Raw genomic sequence first — 20211 nt, 5'->3', positions numbered from 1 at the left:
ATGTGCCCTAACCATGACTTCCTGGTTCATAGGTCAATGCTCAACCACTGAGCCATACTGGCTGGGCCCCCCTAAGATTTTTTTTTAAAATATATTTAATTGATTTTTTGCAGAGAGGAAGGGAGAGAGACAGAGAGCTAGAAACTTCGATGAGAGAAAAACATTGAACAGCTGCCTCCTGCACACCCCCCACTGGGGATGTGCCCGCAACCAAAGTACATGCCCCTGACCGGAATCGAACCCAGGACCCTTCAGTCCGCAGACCGACGCTCTACCACTGAGCCAAACCGGTTTCAGCTAAGATTATTTTTTAATATGCAGTTTCTACTTATCTATACTATGTTTCCAAATGATAATCAAATCATGTCATAAGATGCCAAGACTGGAATATATGTTTTAAGAGTATGGATATGATACTCTTGTGTTGAAAACAAAAACATGTGACTTTCATATTTAAGTTTGAAAATATTTTTTTAAATATGTTTTTAATTATTTTAGAGAAGAAGGGAGAAGGAGAGAGAGATAGAAACCTCAATGATAAGAGAGAATCATTGATCAGCTGCCTCCTGCAGGCCTCATATGGGATTGGGCACGGGCATATGCAATGACTGGGAATCAAACCATGACCTCCCAGTTCATAGGTCGATGCTTAACAACCTCTGAGCCACGCCAGCCAGACTAAGATTTAAAATACTTAATATCTATAGTCAGATGGAGTTTTTTAGTGACCCTAAACGCATAACAGACTTTTTTTTTTCTACAAACATAATTAACTACTCATTTGACCATAAATTAGTTAACTTAAAAAATTCAACTTATTAAAATATAACATAAAATTATTCAGAGCTATTTTGAAGATAAAATCCACAATGTATTAATAAAGTAAAATAAATATAGAACGTTGGAAGGAATATATCCCAGTGTCTGGACTCTCATCTGATAGAAGTGAGCCATGCTGTCCCAAAAAGTGGGTATTGTTGGCACATCAAATAAAAGGACCCATTACTCTGCTGTGAAGTAGCCTCAAGTTTGTGAACTTTACTTTCCTCACAGCATTTACCCATTTCATACTTACTTTGCACTCCATTTCTTAGACTACCCTGGGCCTCCTTGATTCATAATCTCTTGCTCCCTCCCTTGCTCCCTCATATGGTGTTTTGAACCTGGTGATAATGTGGTCCCTTTGGCAATAACTCATGTTATGTATTGCACTTGTTCCTTTATATTTATTCTCAAATGTACCCAGGAAACTCCTGCACAGCACCATGATTACCCCAAAAGCTCATGTATTAATCAGGGTAAGCTATGTTGAGCTGCAATAATAAACTTTTAACATCTCTGTGGATTGACACAAAATCTCAGTGGCCTTCTCTAATTCTGCTACAGGTCTAGCAGCTCTCTAAGAAGGCAGAGGGATTAATCCTTCTAGCCTGTGGCTCCACAATTTTATGAGGAAGCTGAAAAAAAAGAGAAATCAAGAGTCTCATACGTTTTTAAATGCTCTGGCTCAAAGATACAAAGGTCACCCTCACAACCTACTATCTAGACAATTTATGTGGGCCCATGTTATTCCAAAAACAATGAGAAATGTGAAGGATTATATGCATATTTGGTAATCAATAGGTATCTCATTCAGAGTTTGATACTTTTTTTCACTTAAAAATATAGGGGTAGTTTCAAAAATATAGGGGTAGTTTTGATTAAATCAGTTTTATCCTATATAATAAAAGGCTAATATGCTAATTGTCCCCTTGGGAGTTCAACTGACCAGGAGTTCGACCACTCGCTATGATGTGTGCTGACCACCAGGGGGTAGCACTGAACAAAAGAAGGCCCCAGCCAGCAGCCAGCAGCCAAGGAAGGAAGGAAGGCCCCAATCGGCCCTGATTGCCGGCCAGGCCTAGGGGCCCTACCCATGAATGAATTTTGTGCACTAGTACTAAAATAAAAAAGGAACTACTAAATTCAAGAAAAACAATAAAATTTAAGTTTAGCACTGAAAATATATCCTGTGTTTATGTTATTAAATGAGAATGAGACCCTTAATATTTAATAAATGTTTTAAAGGTAGCAGTGAACTAGGACTCTGTTGCTTACATAAGACACCTTCCCTTCTATAAAATGAAAACTTGGGTGAGGTGATTGCTCAGGAAAAAGCTATGCATTATAGGTATTTTTAAATTGCTAAACTTAAGCAACAAAAGTTAAGTTCAGAATTTCATAATGATATATAAACCACATTATCTTTCATTATTTATACATGTGTATACACACACACAAACACACATGGCTGAATACAACAACTGACTTTAGCAACATCTAATGAAGGAGACTCTAAAGTAGACAATATAAATGGTGAAATGATTGTGATGATAAGAGGAAGTCTAAAGATTTTTTAGAGCATTTAGTAGAGTCAGCTAAATCAGACTGATTATTTGGTAAAAAGAGAAAAGGAGATTCAAGGGAATCATAAATATGCATGGTTTACAAAGAAGCTGTCTCACCCTCATTGTTATTAAAATTATAAGGCAGTTAAGGTCAGTAAATATTTGAACAGTATTATATATCCAACATCCTTGGGAGTAGTTGATTGTAATTATAGCTAAATCCCTGTCCTTGAGATACTTACAGTCCAATAAATATATCACATACAGTTTTAATCTCCAAATAATTGAGATATCTATGGTCAACACAGAGAACATTACAATTTGAATAGGATATTGCATTTCAAATCAAAGCTCGAATAATACAACAACAAAGTATTATTCTATAACCCAAATAGATACAAAAATATATAAAGTATATATTTAAGAAATTAATAATCTAATTAGAGAAACAGATAAATTAACTATTTTGAAGAAAGGCAGAATACATGGACATTGTTAGAGGTCCAAACCATGCTAAGAAACACCAAAGACAAGTTGGTTTCCATTGGAGTTATACAGGAAGGTACAGAGCTGGGACACTAAAAAAAAATAGTTCATTTTATAAATATAAAGTGAGGCAAGGAGGTAGGCATATTAAAAATTGAGTGAATCCCTAGGGAAATCAAGCATATTCAGTGACCTGATAGAATACAGAATAGGGGTGATCATGCAGGGGATTTTAAGACCAGAGACATGAGTTGTAGCAAGATTAAAAAGAGTCTCTGAAATGGACCCTGTCAAAGTTAGGTTTTACTTTGTACAAAATCAAAGTAATATGGAACATTTGAGGAAGAATAGTTTTATATTGCTGTCTGGTATAAAAGTATAAAAGAAATTAAAGAAGAGGTTTCAGGTAGAGTAATAAGCATTCAAATACTTAAATATTAATTTAGGTAAAAATAATGATGGTATAAACTGAGTATTAAAATAAAGTTATAGACATAGCATGAGTTTCAAGAAAAAAAATGAGTGATTAGATGCCAAGGGTTATTGAGAGGGAGAAAGAAAAATCTAATATAATACCTACTTTTTGTAACAACAACAAAAAGTGATGATTATTGAATGATAAAGAATATAGAAGGAGCAAAGAGTTTTAAAATTATTCTTTGATTTTTATTGTCTTTGATATGAGCTGTATTGATATACAGCAAAAGATGAAAATGCCCATCAGTAGTTCAGAAGAGTGGTCAGGGACAGGGATTATAGGTGGTAGTAAACTGCATGTCCATACTATATTGGATAAAGAGATGAAGTAATAACCTCACCTGGGACAGGGTGAGGAATGATGCCACATCATGGAAAAGCTATTGATGAGGAATACTCTAAAAAAAATGGGAATCAACCAAGGAAAACAAGAATGAAGGGGAAGAACAGAGACAATGGGAAAACATTTTACATCTGAACAGCTGGCCCTGAACTGTTTCCAACTGCCCATTATACCTCTCTCCAGCCTACCCCCAGGCATTAGGAAATTGAACCACACTCACTATTTCCAAAACAGATGCCTATTTCCAACTCTATTTGATCTGCCTAAAATTCCTACTGAGTAATTCTTTCAAATGCCACTTTCTTTGGTAAATCACCCCACAAAGTTGCATTATGGTATTCATCTTCCTGTACCTTAGTTATTATTGCCTCTGTTTCCTTCTTTTAAACAAGAACTCCAGGTGGGCATACCTGGAGGTCTTATATCCATCTTCTAAAGCTAAGGTCTTGCACAGAATGGGCATCAACAGAATACTTACTGAATACTGAAGGCTTAATGGGCAGTACTGTTCCAGGCTTCTGAGTATGTAGTGAAGTAGAATGAGCACAAAGAATGGGAAGTTAGTCTTGGCTATTTAGATGGAAGTAATGACCTTTGTAAGAATGACTTCATTGCAGTGCTGAGTGTAGGACCCAGATAATAAAAGATTAAGGAAGAAGTGGGCGGTAATTAGAAAAACTACAGGCCATTTTATTTGCAATTCGCTGCTAAAGGGCAATTGTGAGATGTGAGAGTAACTTGAGCTGGGAAACAATGCTGAGGAAAGAAATGTAACAACACAAAAATCTTGAGTAAATTTATAAGCTGAAAGTAGATATTTAAGAAACCAGACAATAGGAGCAATTGTGCAATGTAGAGAAAGATGAAGAGGGGAAGATACCAAGTACACAGGCAGCAGAAAGCAACAGGAACTTTTTCTCCTTCAAGATTAGAAGGTAAAAGGAATTTTTCTGTTGTAGATAAGAAAGTAGTTTCTTGTCCTATTGAGAGGCTTCTGTGAATAGGTGCTGATTATTCTGCCACCTCCCATGAGTTATAGGGCTTAGGAATAAGTATATAAAAAATAGATGTAGAATTAACTAAGATTGCAAGAATGTATAATTTAGAGAACAACTAATTTTCAAGCTTTGAAAACTACCTTCTCTAGAAAAATGTGGTTTAAATATACAGAGAATAAACACTTTAAAAACAGAAATGCTTATTTGAGGTAAAATATAATGTAGAAATTCTATAGACATTTTTCAAACTCTAATGATATTTAATTTTTTCTTACTTTAACCCACTGTAAAGTACCACAAAAATATCGTGTCATTTATCGTCTTTAAAATATCACCATGAAGCAGGCTCCTGAAATATAGAACAGTGGTTAAGAGCCTGAGGTTTGGCATCAAACAGACCAGTTTAAATACTCAATCCACCATTTACTAGCTAAGTGATCTTGGCAAGATGCTTACACTGTCCACACCTGTTACCTCTTTTGTACAATGGAGATAACAGCACCAATCTCAGGGGTTTGTTGTGAAGATAAAACAACCTGCTGCATGTAAACCATTGAGTGAGCTACCTGGCACAGAGACAGCCCTCAATAAGTGGTGGCTGTTGTTATCACTGATGGCTTCTTACAGCACAATCATTTCCCTCTGACAGGTTTCTCCTAGAACTATTTTTTAAAATAATCAAATACCATATTTTCCGGCGTATAAGATGACCCCCTAATTTTACAGTTAAAACATAGGTTTAGGCCTATATTCGCTGTATAAGACTACAAGACTACCGCCCTCTTCCGAGGCAACACCAGTTCTTTTTTTAATAGACCGCCTCTCTAACTCAGCCAATCCAAGCAGGCTTTTTGTGCATGCAAATTATACATGTTCTGTACCCGAAGCTACACTGTGTTCTAGTAAAAAGCCTGCTCAGATTGGCCAGAGTCAGAGAGGCGGTCTATTAAAAAAAGAACTGGTGTTGCCTCAGAAGTGGGGGGTAGTCTTATACAGCAAATATAGGCCTAAACCTATGTTTTAACTGTAAAATTAGGGGGTCGTCTTATACACTGGAAAATACGGTACATATGAAGAAAAAAACTGTTAATTTTGAAAAACAACTATTACTAATATATGACAAAGAGTGATAGCATATTTATTAAAAAATCACCTTTTAAAAATATATTTCATTAACTAAATCTGCTAGTGACAGGAAAACTGAAGGAGGAGGTTAAAGATTTATTACATTGTTTTAGGGAAAAAAAACCTTTGGATAACTTTCAAAACTGTCATGCCTTCATAATTAGCAATTATGAAGATATATTGCCATTTTTAATTTGGAGATACATTTGCAATATGTGTATCATCCTATCTAATAAAAGAGTAATATGTAAATTGATCATCACTCCAACACACAAGATGGCCACCCCCATGTGGTCACAGATGACTGCCACGAGATGGTCTGCAAGGGAGGGCAGTAGGAAGGTACCAGGCCTGCAGGGGAGGGCAATTGGAGGGGACCAGGATGGCAAGGCAGGGCAGTTAGGGTTTACTGGGCCAGCAGGGGAGGGTAGTTGGGGATGACCAAGCCTGCAGGGAAGGATAGTTAAGGGTGACCAGGCTGGCAGGGGAGGGCAGTTAGGGGCAATCGGGCCAGCAGGGGAGCTGTTTAACATCAGTCAGGCTGGCAGGGGAGGGCTTAGGGAGTAATCAGGCTGTCAGGCAGAAGCAGTTAGGGGCAATCAGGCAGGCAGGCAGGCAAGCAGTTGGGAGCCAACAGTCCTAGATTGTGAGAGTGATGTTCAACTGCAATCCTTCCAGGGATCCCAGATTGGAGAGGGTGCAGGCTGGGCTGAGGGACACTCACACACCCCCGCCATGCGTGGATTTTGTGCATCTGGCCTCTAGTCCTAATATATAAAAAGCCAGGGATGTCACAATCGAAACAACAGGAAGAATGGCTGAATAGCAGGCTGCCTGGGGCGACCAGGCAGGTAAGGGGGCCAGTTGGAGGACTAGGCCAGCAGGGGCGTAGGGACAGTAGGGGGAGCAAGTGAGGGCAACCAGGCTGGCAGGGGATTTAGTGAGGGATGACCAAACAACTGAACAGCAGATTGCGTGGGGTGACCAGACCAGCAAGGGGGTTAGTGAGGCTATGACCAAATGACTGAACAGCAGGCTGCATGGGGTGACCAGGCTGGCAGGGGGTCAGTAGTGGCAAACAGGCTGGCAGGGGGGGCAGTTAGGGGTGACCAGGCCAGCAGAGGGGGCAGTTGGGGGCAACCAGGCCAGCAGAGCGGGGCAGTTGGGGGCAACCAGGCTGGCAGGCTGAGGTGGTTAGGGGTGATCAGGCAGGCAGGCAGGTAAGCAGTTAGTACCCAGCAGTCCTAGATTATGAGAGGGCTGTCCGACTGACGGTTTAGGTTTGATCCCCAGGATCATGCCTAAGCTGGCAGTCTGACATCTCCTGAGGAGTCCCAGATTGTAATGGATGCAGGCTGGGCTGAGGGGACCCCCACTCCCATACACAAATTTCATGCACAAGGCCTCTAGTTAAATATAAAAATGTCAAGCACCTTTCCGATGAAATAACATTAAATACTAGGGGCTCAGTGCATGAATTCATGTACCTTGAAAGGAACTATGGGCCACAAGGGCAGGTCTAAGCCCACATTCCATATCCCCATCCATACCCTCCCACAACTGCCCCTGGTCCCCTGTCTGCCATCAGTCCTGCTCCCATCACAACTGCTCCCATGTGCTGGCAGCATTAGCCCTGCTCGCACCCACTGACAGTGTGGAGCAATCGGGGCCCCTCAGGAGCAGGGGGAGGTGGAAAAGCCCTCAGGGGAAGCCCACTATGTTCTGTGCTTTGCCACCTGCTGCCGACACCTGCCATGTTCCAAGTGTGCCCCTTGGTGGTCAGTGCACATCATAATGACTGGTTGTTCAGTTGTTCAGTTGATCAGTTGTTCTACCATTTGGTTTCTTTGCATATTAGGGTTTTATATATATAGATTACAACAAATTACTGAAAACTTTAGTGTTAAAAAAACCCATTTATAGAATTGCCCTCCTCCTTCATTGCTAATTAATTTATTTTTGTTTCTTAAAATACATAGTGTCCTCCTGGAAAATCAGATATTCATTATCCCATCTGAAAGATACTCAAAAAAATTCTCAACTAATTTCCAGTGTTTTATTTACCTAACAAAAATAGTTGAAGTAATTCAGTCAAAATGACCCAAGTATTTATTAATGTTTTCTCTTCAATTAGGAAAATGTTATTGAAAAGAAACACTGAAAACAAATATTTAAAAGACAACAACATATTATAATTCTGAATTAAATAAATACATTTTATAAATGCTTTTTATAAGGAAAAGTGTATATTCAATAGAAAGACAATTACATAAAATTTTGGGTGAAAATGTTCAATTCTTGATGTACCTCTCTCTTGACTAACCTTGAAGTCCAAATCCTTCTGGATATAGAAGTTACTTTAAATCATCCACATGTATCATAATACAAAATAGTTCAACCTTGAGATTGAACAGAAAAGTCAAGAACTACAGAGCCAGCTGTTTTCTGAAAATCAAGAGAGCCATCACATGCATGCTGCTCGTCATAAGGGGCTATGTTCCACACACCTCCCTGAACCCTGTAATTACAACAATGGGGCGGCTGGAAGCAGGCTCTTGCTTACAGCACAGCGTCCAATCACTGTGGGAAAAGCTGGTTTTCTTTTAAGACTCACTGGTCTTGGGTTTTAATGTACAGACATAAAAGTGAAAGTGGTTACTACATCAGAAGTGGTACAAACCAAATACAAATATCAAGCTTTAGTGTGGAAGGAAACCGCAGAACTATTAATAAATGACAGGAGTCTGAACAGCATACTTTCAGTATTTCATATGGAAAGTTTTCTCAGCAATGTTTCAACTGCAAATACAAAAAGATGGTCAGAAATGATGTGGGAATTAAATCTGATTGCAACTCACTGATGTATTCTTCTTTTCTATCCAGTTAAATAATCACTCAGTTGTACAGTAGCCCTAACATACTATCCATTCACTATGTAGAGGGTGGGGAGAGTGAACTTTTAAATCAGTATGTTTAATAACAACGGGTATCATTTCTACATAGTGGTACAAACTTTTCAGCAAGCATGCATCAAGAATGTACTTGGGGTAAGACATTTTTGTGGCACTAGGTTTAGCACCAAGAGACAAACAAGTAATTCACAACCTGACCCTTAGGAGCCTACCGTCTACTGAAGAACATACCTATACAGACTTGTAGTAAGAAAGGATTTCAGAGCTGTTTTGATTGACATAACAGTGATACATAGAGTTTGATGGGCATCTCTGGGAGGCCACCTAACACAGACAAGGGTAGGTATATATGGGGCAGAGGGCAGTTAGGAGAAGATATGTAAACTATTTTCTTCCAAATATAGTGGTGGAAATGCTCTGACCCACACAATTCTCTTAATTCCACCTAATACCCCAACAGCAACAAATTAGCATTTGTGAATATATTTAATTATCTTTTTGGAGGAGTTACAAGAAAAAAAATCTAGTTATCTCTAACCAAAAATACCCTTGTATATATGAGAGAGAGAGAGAGAGAGAGAGAGAGAGAGAGAGAGAGAGAGAGAGAGAGGGAGAGATGTAAAAGAAGCAATTCTATATTCTATAGACACAGGCTCTGGGAATAAAAACTCTCAGGAGATGGAGTAAACTTTTCCCCGCTGTGTTTCTCTGGGGCTCTTTGGTCTCCCTCATTCACATGGCATATCTGCTCTTCTTTCGTCTCTTCTTTTCATTGCGAGTACCGCTCCCTTAGATATGTTCAGCAATGACTTTTCTGATTCACCTCTTCCTGCTGTAGTATCTTTAGTTTCTGCTTATACATGCCTCAAATTCTGATGCCAGGGCAAGCCCAGAAGGATAGGTAAGTGTCCAGGGGTCAGGACTTCATCCAAATCTAGCCAGGTATGGACAGGAAAGTAGTCCACACCGCATCAGTCCTCTGAGGCAGTTCGTAGGCAGTTTCTTTGGAAGGTGGTATGGGCAGGCAAGCAGAGACTGAGCAGAGATTCAAGACACTGCCTGACAAAGTTAAAGGCACATTCTGGCTCTTGTTTTTGCCTTCCTTCTTATTACTTTGACTTTTAGAATCCTGTGGTTCCTTCCAATTCTTTAAAATTTGATCAATGGCCTGCAGAATCTAATTGTTATAACTGAATTTCTAATCATCTTTGTCCTGCTGCCTTCCATGGTACAAATTTAACTTGCTAGTATAAGGAAGGAGACTTTGGCCTTGGCCTTATTAGTTCTCTGCACAGAGTAAGCCCCTGAGTTTAAACTCCCAATGATCCTTTCCTCTATGATTCTAGAATCAAATTCTGATAGTGGTGCTTTTTCATGTAAAGATAATTCATTCACTCATTAAGTAATTAAATTTTACTATGTGCCAGAGACTGTTGTAATTGCAAGGTACAAACAAAATAATTCTTTTATTAATCAGGAATTTCTGTAAAATAAAAAATTTGAAGTAATGACAATTCCAGGTACTGAAACACATTTTGAAGTAAGTCTTTGTGTGATATATTTGAAAAACCCCAACCTTTCCATTGATAATCTTGAAAACATTTGACTCCCAATGACAAAGGAAAATCAGCATGGCCATCTGTTGTGTCACAGAATACCTATGGTATTCCATGTATAATTTTATAAAGTGTTTATGATTATACACATCAAGTGTTTCTTTTTCTCCTTTCCAAAAAAAGTGAGCTCCTTGAAGATGTTTTATATTTCTCCTCATGCCTGCCAGAGAACTGTTGAATGAATAAGGGGATAATATTTACTGGGATAATTTGAGGGATAATTAATTCAATCATGTGCATTTCCAATATGATTGCAAGGACAAATTAAAGTGCATGCTGTTGTGCAGAACATTCCAAACTTATCAGAGTCCAGCAGTTTCAACTTCAAAGAGTATTCCCTATTGATCAACTCTGAACAACAGTGAAAGAGTAAAAGGAAGCCTCAGGTGGCAGGAGGTGCTTTTTCATTAGTCGCTTTTGAAGTGCCTGGAAACACAAGCTTATAATAGAATGCTGAGCACATCACCTTTCCAATCCTCAGGGGTATGGAGAGCAGGTTAGATGCATCTGTGCTGGGCAGAGCATCGTGATAAGTGCCACAGCGTGTTCAATGAGGCATCCTAAAGGCCAATGAAGCTAAAACCACACACTGAGATTTCCACCCATGTATAACGCCCCAAAGGAGCAAAACCAAATACTGGATGGGGAGGAACCACTCTTCAAGAACCTCTAATGACCACCTGCACTAACCCTTTTTTTATTTGCCCTCTAAGAAGTAAGGCCACGATGGGGGATTGGGTGGATACCCATAAGTTTTACTCCAGAAACATCCTGCCAAAGCACAAGCAGAGACTATGGGATATAAGAACTATAATATATTTCAGGGCGAGGGGTGGGAGGAGCAAAAAACAGTTTCTCTGGGTGAAAGCTCAAGACTGCCCTCCATACACGTCTCAGTAACTTCCTATATAACTCCGCAAATTCTCCCCTCTCCTCTCTCAATCACTAGCCAGGATGGTGACATCTGCTGACAGACCCAATTAAAATTCACCCAATACTATTAATTTATGATTCACTTGTTACCTGAGGTCAGTACTGTGTTTGGTGCTTAAGCTTTGCACCCATCGTCCCAACTCATGATTCTTGCCACAGTATCAGAAAATGAGAGGCCAGCACATAATCACATTTTGTAGAATACATGAATAATTCTGTTTCCAAGTACTATCTATTTGCCTTTTGTGACAAAAATAAAATTCCAACAATCAAAAGAACCAAGGTGAAGGGAATCATTATATAATTAGGCATAAAAATGATGCTCAGGTGAAAGTCAGCTCATACCTAAGTGCTGAATTCTTCTTGGTAACAAGCATTTTGTTCATTTTGCTCATTTCTGTGTTCCCAGGATCTAGAAAAATACCAGACATATTCTGGGTGTCCAAGTTCTTGTTTATTAAATGAATGAATGATCATAATTGGGATTCAGCCAGATCCAGACACAACCATGTCATTTACTAAAAAAAAGACGTAGGCTTCTCAATCTTAAATGTTCCATGGTGTCTTCTTACTCCCCTAACATTGTATTTCCATGATCTAAGCCCTAGGTCTCCTATACCTGTGGATGGTGATAAAAATGAATAGTGTAATAACGTGTGGATGATTTAAGATGGCATTCAGAGATAAACTAGAAGTCTTTATGGGCTCAAAAATGTGAATATCACCCCCAGTTCTCCACAGCCAAACCAACCATCTAATCCACCTATTTACAAATGCTATGGACAGTCTGCCAAAGGAGAACTATACCTTGTACCATCTGCTGGAAGCTTACTGTACACCAGTCTCTAAAAGAAAAATCTCTTCTTCCTGTAAGTTTCATTCTAAAAGTTTTCTGGACGAGCTCTCCCCTTCTCTGTTACCCTTAAGCAGGGTAAGGGGAAGTTTGAGATCACAGTGATTTGGCTACTGCTGTCTATTCTCAGAGAAACTGTAGTCCTAAGGTGTCCATCGGTTATTGGAGCAAAAGCAGCACAGAGGTGAGAATGATAAAATTCCCAAGGTCACAGAACATTCCTGATTCCATCCCAGCTGGCTACCAAAACATTTAGAATAACCCCTTTATTTTATTTTATTTATTTATTTTTGTTGTTGTTAATCCTCACCTGAGGATATTTTTCCATTGATTTTTAGAGAGGGTAGAAGGGAGGGGGAGAGACACACAGAGAGAAACATTGATGTGAGGGAGACAATTGATTCACTGATTCACGCACAATCAGGGCTCAGATTTGAACCTGCAACTGAGGAATGTACCCTTGACCAGAATCAAACCCAGGGCCCTTAAGTCTGCAAGCCAGTGCTCTATCCACTGAACCAAACTGGCTAGGGCAAACCCCTTTATTTTACCAGTAAGGAAATAGAAACCCAAAGAGTAAAGAAACATACCCAAGGTTATTCAACATTTTAGTGGCAGATGGATGTTCTCTCCAAACTGTAAATGCTTTGAAGGAAAATTGTATCCACAGCATTTTTACACATGCTGCATCTGTCTACTCTCACCGCATATGTGGGCACATGCTACTCACTTTTGACTAAAAAGGTAAAATTGAGCCAAGTAATATTTAATTCCCCACTGTAATAGTAATTTTACATTCCACATTCAGACAGCTGGCATAATTGAAGATGGCTCGGAACCCCTGAGGATATCCAAACTGTCACAATGGGAGAAAAGATTTAAGTATCCTGCAGTGTGAGGCCTACTCAATGGCATTACAAAGCTGATTCAAATATCAGCTTTGTTGGATCCTCAATATCCAATCTACGAACAATAAGCTTAATTAAACATAAAAACTGTAAATTAAGCAAACTAAATGATGGAGCAAATCATTTCATTTTTGCACCTGTGAAGTACAGTATGCCATTGTCATTTTCCCAAAGAAGAAAGAGCAGAGTCTTTCACGGGCAATTATCAAAAGGGTTCAGAGCAGTAGCAGCTATAATGGACAATAGATTTCTTTCCAAAGACGGAAAAGATATCAATGAATGTAGTTTTCAAGTCAAAGTGAGAATACACAGCTGCCTCCACAGATTCTATTTAATGTGTTTCAATGTTACTAATTAAAATAAAAACTTATGTCTCCTATTCTCAAGCTGATAAAAAGCAGAGGACGTGGAGGAAAAAACACACAACTTCAAGTTATAATAATTTTGTACGTCTCTGAAAAGGAGCTTTCAGCTCTTTTTGTGCTTAACAGCTTTAGAAAAAGTCTGTGTCATGAAGCACCCTGCCCAGAAGTGGCTGTCAAATGGGGTGATGTCATTGTTAAGAGTTTGGGCTCCTGAGACAGAGGCCTGGATGCAAATCTTCCGTGGCTGCCTCCTGAGAAGCCTCGGGCAAGTTATTCACACCATATAGTGTTTTCCACACCAGGAACATCAGGACAAGGGCAGTTCCTGCCTCATTGGCTTGCTGTGGCAATTAAAAGCTACCATATAGGTAAAGCACCTGAAGCACTGGCAATCAGTGGCCACTCAGGAAATGTTGGCTTTTATTATTCTGATCTAAAATGTGGGATGTGAGATTTCAAATGAAGTCAACAAGAGCGGGTTGCTGACTTAATTTACTAAGTACCTATCCTTACCCTAGCATGTTAGCGTCAAATTCATACCACCATCAAGGAAATTGCAACCACAAACTGGCCCTCTAAAAGTTTAAATGAAAAACACATTTAAAAAATGTGCTGTATTGAAATCAGGTAAAAAGTAAATCACAGCATGTTTTAATGTGAACTGGTAAAATCTTCGCAAGGTCATTGCATGTGCACTGCCAGCAGAGATCACAGTGTCACCTCAGAGCCTGGAATGAACTAGGGAGCCAAGGGGAAGATCTGCCAAAGAGCCCACCATGAGCTACCATAAAACCACCTGCAAAATCCATTCAAGCATCTGTCTCTTGGAAATGCCAGCCCTCTCCCTCGCCCCACCCAGCTGGCCTCATCTACCACAGAGCAATGCTACAGGACATTTTTAAATTCATCATTACTAGGCCTCCTGCATTTGATCCTCCCAGGAGGCATTACACACAGGAACCTGTTCTTGGACTTTGTCACAGTTTATGCTGTATATGCCTCTCCTGTTGATGTAGTACTTGCCAAAATCAATCAAACTGATCCCCATGTTCAAGAATTGGACATTTAACATTCCCTAAAAGAGTCTTTGAAATTGTCATAAGGGAAATTCATGGTCATTTGTCATCTTCTGAGGGTTTAAAGTAGAGAAGGGTCAGTGGATTATCTAAAAGGGATGTTTCAGCTATAATGGCTGTCTGCACCAATGCAAAGGTTAAGACAGAGAAGTAAGAGGGTGACCACTTCTACAACATTTCCACATCTGTAACTGAAAATACGATTACTTCATGTGTTTTTTGTGAAGATTAAATGCTTCTACTACTTAATGCTTGGACTAGTTACTGGCAGGTCCTAATCACTCAATAAATAACCAGATCATGATCATGTGAAGATAATAACAATGATAATGATGAAAAAATTGCTAATAAGCAATGCACCAAACACAATGCAAAGACTAATAAATGCAATTCAGAGAAAATAATTAGAATATTCAGTTCATCCTCTGTTTTCACCAATTTTACATGTTTTAGGAGAAAATGAGATATGCAGTATTATAGATGGCAGGTATTTATGTCATAATGATGAGAAGCAAAAAATAGGTAAGATCTACAGGAAGAAAGAAAAGCCACAAGGTATGAAAGATATACTAGAACTATAGAATTATCAATAGTTTAATTCAGGAGATAATAAAATAATATCACAGAACAGTATTAATTAACACAAACATGTCACTTGCAATGTGTCAGGCACCATTCTGTATTCTTTAACAAGTATCACTAATTTAATCCAAACCACAAGCCTATGTGATAGGAACTATTGTTGTCCTATAAAATTGGGACACAGAAAGATTAATTTGCCCAAGGTCTCATAGGTAAAAGCGATAAAACCAGGACTTATCTTCAGTTTGTCCCTAATCTTTTGCTCTTATCTGTTCTACTATAATGCCCCTCAATATATGAAGGAAAATATATTTAAAGAGTCTTAACAGTTAAACTAAGGTGAATTATTGGGGGAGATATGAAAAATTTTTAATCAAAGTACCAATGTAGAATTTCAACATTTCCAAGGGTATCAGGTTAATTATTAAAGGTAATTATTGTACAATGTTTAAAGTAAATAGACTCTTTTCCAAGATGGAAACGTTTATCAATCTTTTTCTGAAATAATTTTTCAGGGAATTACAGTATTTTATATTCTCATTTTAATAACAAATATGCTTGATTTTCTGTGTGTTTATTATTTGCCATCATAACTCAGTATCACTCTTATTTATTATGTAAGAGAACAGAAATAACTCATGCTCTTTAGGAGTCTGCAATCCAAAAGTGAGTAACCATGCAATACACTTAAGTAAGGCAGATATTTTACCCCATTCAGCTGCATGAAAGAGATGGATGAAGCGCTGGATGCAGGGAAATGAGAAACTAGAGGAATCTGTTTCGGGGGGGAGGGGGGGGAGGATTGAGAACTAAACGGCAGCACAGAAAAGCAAGAATTGTCATCTCAGAAACAGGAAAGGAAAAGTAAAGGAGGTGAAAATTCAGATACATTATCTCTCTATAATATATATATATAGCTAATATGCTAAGTGTCCAACCATCTGACTGGTCACTATGATGCACATTGACCACCAGGGGGCAGACGCTCAATGCAGGAGCTACAGAGCTGCAGTGACTTGGCAGCGGTGGTTCTTGGGTGACACACCCTGTAACCAGAGAGGCGGGAGCCCGATTCCTCATGGGGCAGCACAATTCCATCTTAGGCCTTAGATTATGTTATTCCTGGGGCACTGTCAACCCCAATCTGGTTTACTGCACACTTGCATTTGCATTCCACACCCTGTATGACAGCAACTTTGCAGAGTGCTCTCTGACACTCCAGGACCCCTCAAGAGATGTTGGAGAGCCGTTTTCAGCCCAATCTCCACAGGCGAGGCTGAGGAACCTCACCTACTGGAGGGACTCTGCCAAGGCACCACCCCAGGTGTGGCCAGCCAGGAAAGGACCTCAGGAGGTTGGCTCCAGGGCATGTCTGTCCCTTTTTGCCCAGTCCCGCCCTGCTGACCACCTTCTAACTAATTTCCTTTCGATGTGCATGAATCTGTGCACCAGGTCACTACTAACAGTATAAAAAGGTGAAATAATTAGCCCTGGCCAATGTTGTTCAGTGGTTTGAGTGTCATCCAGTGCACCAAAGGGTAGTAGGTTCAATCAGGACAAGGGCATAGACCAGGATTGCAAGTTCAATCCCTGGCCCAGAGCGGGACAAGTGTCTGTCTCACATCAAATGTTTCTCTCTCCCTCCCTCTCTTTTTTTTTCTCTCTCTCTCTCATGGGAAAAATATCCTTAGTGAGGATTAACAAACAAACAAACTAAAAAAAAAAAAAAAAAAAAAAAAAAAGGAAAACTAATAACTAATTATAAAACAAATACATCTTTAGGAGATCTCTGTGAGAAAGACTTCAACTGGCTTAACAATTGAATGATATAATTATGGTTCTAATATCTCAAATTAACTTAAATTTAAAATATTAACCAAGCAAAATATAGCTTTCATAAAAAAATACTATGCATATCAGTGCTATACTTATTTAACAAATGTACTGCCTATTTTTTAGATCCTCTAAAAGCAAGCCAAGTTTCTTTGAAAGAAAAATACACACATGTATTTTTAATTACACAGGGTCATGTGTTCTCAGAAGGATTCCCATAATGTCACTGTTCAGGTTCTGTGATGAAACGTGGCTCTTCTGGAGGTCTGCGTTTCTGAAAGAGGGCACTTTTAGTGCTCAGAGCATTCAGCCTTATAATGGACACATAAATCCACAAGATAAATGCGATGCACCAATCTGGTTAAGCACATTTCCTTGAAGATATGAGGGACATATTATTGCTATATTTCAACAAAAACCTCTGTATTACAGAATAAAATGCAAAATGTAAAGACTCCCAAGAAACTTGCTCTTAAAATTAGCCAGTGTTGGCTCCTCTATCTGGAATATGTGCATGGCTTTCCTGGCCTCTAGGGCTCATAGGAGGCACAGTGAAAGAAGCACTGTTCGGCTTTGTTTTGAGAGAGAGAACATAGACAGGTGATGCTCTGAATTCTCTGTACACCTGGGAGGTGGGAGATCAGCAAAGCCCTAATGTGCTTGAGAAATCAGGAAAAAAGACCAACCCACCTACTGGGAGCATCTTCCCAGTAACATAACTAAGCATTTCCAGAGAAATATTAAGGAATTATGAATGTAATCAAAATTAAGAAACTATTTGAGAGGGTGTCTTAGAATGTTTAAGAGAGGAGGAACTTCAGGGGGAAGAAAGAAAAAATGGCAAAGATGAGAAAATAAATTTGGTTAGCATTGAATATATTACTTGGAGAAACAGAAAACATATGTGAGATCCACTCTTTAGTATTCTACGAAAGAGCAGATTAACCCTTTGTTTTTGGAAGCACTTTTCTATATTTATCTCTTCAGCTGAACTCAATCTGAAAAAATAAGTCAGTGAAAAGACCAGGGTCTGCATTTCAGCTCCACCGTTACCTGGTCGGATGGCCTGGAACAAATGAACTTTTCTGAATCTCAGTTTGCCTTACTGAATAATCAGCAGAATGATAACTATAGGAGAGTTCTTTTAAGAATTAAATTACTTAAAATGTGTAAGAGCACAGATCATGGTTAAAGAGGATACATTCAAAGGTTAGCTGACTTGAAAACAGTTGATATAAAAAGAGGAAAACATATTACAGATATGGAATCCAAAATAAAATACTAATTGTAAGGAGCGACAATAACGAGAGGCACTATAGTGGTGACTTATGCAGGATCTACAAAAATTGGAACAGGTGTTGAATGGCACAAGAGATTGAGTCACATATTCCCTAATTCCAAGGCAGGACCGAAACCCAGGTTTCATGACCAAAGCCCTGTCCAATAGGAGTACATGATTGCCAAGAGGATCAGTGAGTCAAAAAGCAGATCCTGTCTTGCTTTTTCCTAAATGATGACATGAAACTAGAATGCCTTAAAATTCTGTTCAGAACACAAAATATCCTATAAAGACAATCTATCAATCCAAACTCTGTGAATTTTTTCCAGCATATAATTTTTCAAAAATAAAAAATGCTATTGTTTTTCTCTAGGTAATCTTCTTTTATTCCAAGTTATCCTATCTAATAAAAGAGTCTTATGCAAATTGACCATCACACCAAGACACAAGATGGTCACCTCCACGTGGTCCCATGTGGACACAAGATGGCCACCACAAGATGGCCACCACCAGATGGCCTGCAGGAGAGGACAGTTGTGGGAAAAGTTAGGGGTAACCAGGCCAGCAGAGGCAGGCAGTTGGGGGTGACCAGGCTGGCAGAGGGAAGTTGGGGGACACCAGGCCAGCAGGGGAGGGTAGTTGGGGGGACCCAGGCCTGCAGGGGAGGGCAGTTGGGAGCCAGCAGTCCTGCATTGTGAGAGGGATGTCCCAGATTGGAGAGGGTGCCAGCTAGGCTGAGGGACAACCCCCTCCCCATGTGCATGAATTTCATGCACCAGGCCTCTAGTTTTTAAAATAAAATGAGAAAGGAAGAAGAAGAAGGGGGCAAAGGAAGAGAAAATTAAATTGGTTACAATATACTGAAATGAGGCAAAGCAATCAAACCATTGTCAATGCCTTTGTGACAGTCTTCCATCAATGCAACCTTAGTGCCTGTGTACTTTCAGTAATTACAGCCCTGTGTACTTGACATATGTTCAACCTGTGTCCTACTGAGATCACAGCACTTCTTCTGCTATATTATACTCTGCTTACTCAATCATCTCCTACCACTGGGCATGGTTTGCAACTCATCACTAAAAGCAATACTTTGATCAACTCCTCAGTAAGCATTATTCTGTAATGAACAATTTATTGTTTGGTTTACATTTTTATTTATCTAACAAACATGCTTATAGCATTGGTTGAGGAACAGCACTGTTTAAACATTTTATAAACAATAACTTGTTTAATACTCACAGCAACTCTAAGGGTTAAGAATTGTTATTACCAACTACACATGTGCAATCCTAGGCAGAGAGGTTGAATACCTTGCCCAACGGGTCACACAGCTAAGTAGTAGAGCCAGAGTTTAAACCCGGGCTTAGAAATCAATGCCATTAAACAGTACCTCATGCTGCTTCTTAAATAGGATAAATGGTAAATACATATAAATACCACAGAATAATGCCTGGCACATAATAAAGGCTCACTAAATGTTCTTCTTCATTGTTTTTGTGATGGTGTTGAGATCATGTTTAAAGGTATTGGGTGATCATTCTGATAAGGTTTATTTGAAACGTCCCCATTGGCCAAAACTATTGCCAACCTTTTGCATATTGGTAGAAAAGTTTATCTTCCCTGGGCTGTTAACTGGGAATAAAAGGAAAGCCTCACTAAGTCAAGTCACATTGAGACTTTGACTTCAGATGGATCTAATAGTCTGCATTCTAGCACTGAAGGAAATTGGATTAATCCAACAAGAAGTGTTTCTCATGGAGTCACATTGATTTTTGCCTGCATTAGATGTTCTTCTATGTGCTTACAAAGTTGATCAATTCTGGGAGAGCAGAAAATCTATTATTTTTGGAGTTTGCCCTTTTTTTCTTTGCTCGTTTTTTAAATTGCTACAAGCTTACCTATTATTAAGCATATATCCCAAAACTATGGATAGAAAAGATTCTAATTTTCCATAAAATACAAATATGTTTTTTACTCTTATGTAGCTTAACACATCAGTAGTTCCCCATTAAATCATCTCAGTGATTATTTGTAGTTT

At 39.0% G+C, this 20211-nt stretch overlaps 1 protein-coding gene across 5 annotated transcripts in view; it reads right to left on the bottom strand.

Annotated features, from left to right (window-relative positions):
- The window catches only part of GRIK2 (glutamate ionotropic receptor kainate type subunit 2), a 526713-nt gene that overhangs the window by 370358 nt on the left and 136144 nt on the right, over positions 1 to 20211 (bottom strand). The window contains exon 2 of one of the 5 annotated variants that reach the window (XM_084889361.1): positions 11623 to 11689. The exons of the other annotated variants lie outside the window; for them this stretch is intronic. The gene's annotated coding sequence lies outside the window, so the exon portion shown is untranslated. The remainder of the gene's footprint in view (positions 1 to 11622; positions 11690 to 20211) is intronic. 5 annotated transcript variants of the gene reach the window in all.

This window comes from Pipistrellus hanaki (assembly GCF_964339955.1).
Source record: "Pipistrellus hanaki genome assembly, chromosome: 7".
Taxonomy (NCBI): Eukaryota; Metazoa; Chordata; class Mammalia; order Chiroptera; family Vespertilionidae; genus Pipistrellus; species Pipistrellus hanaki.
The sequence above is the reverse complement of the archived record's forward strand: the minus strand, read 5'-3'. Positions and strand labels throughout refer to the sequence as shown.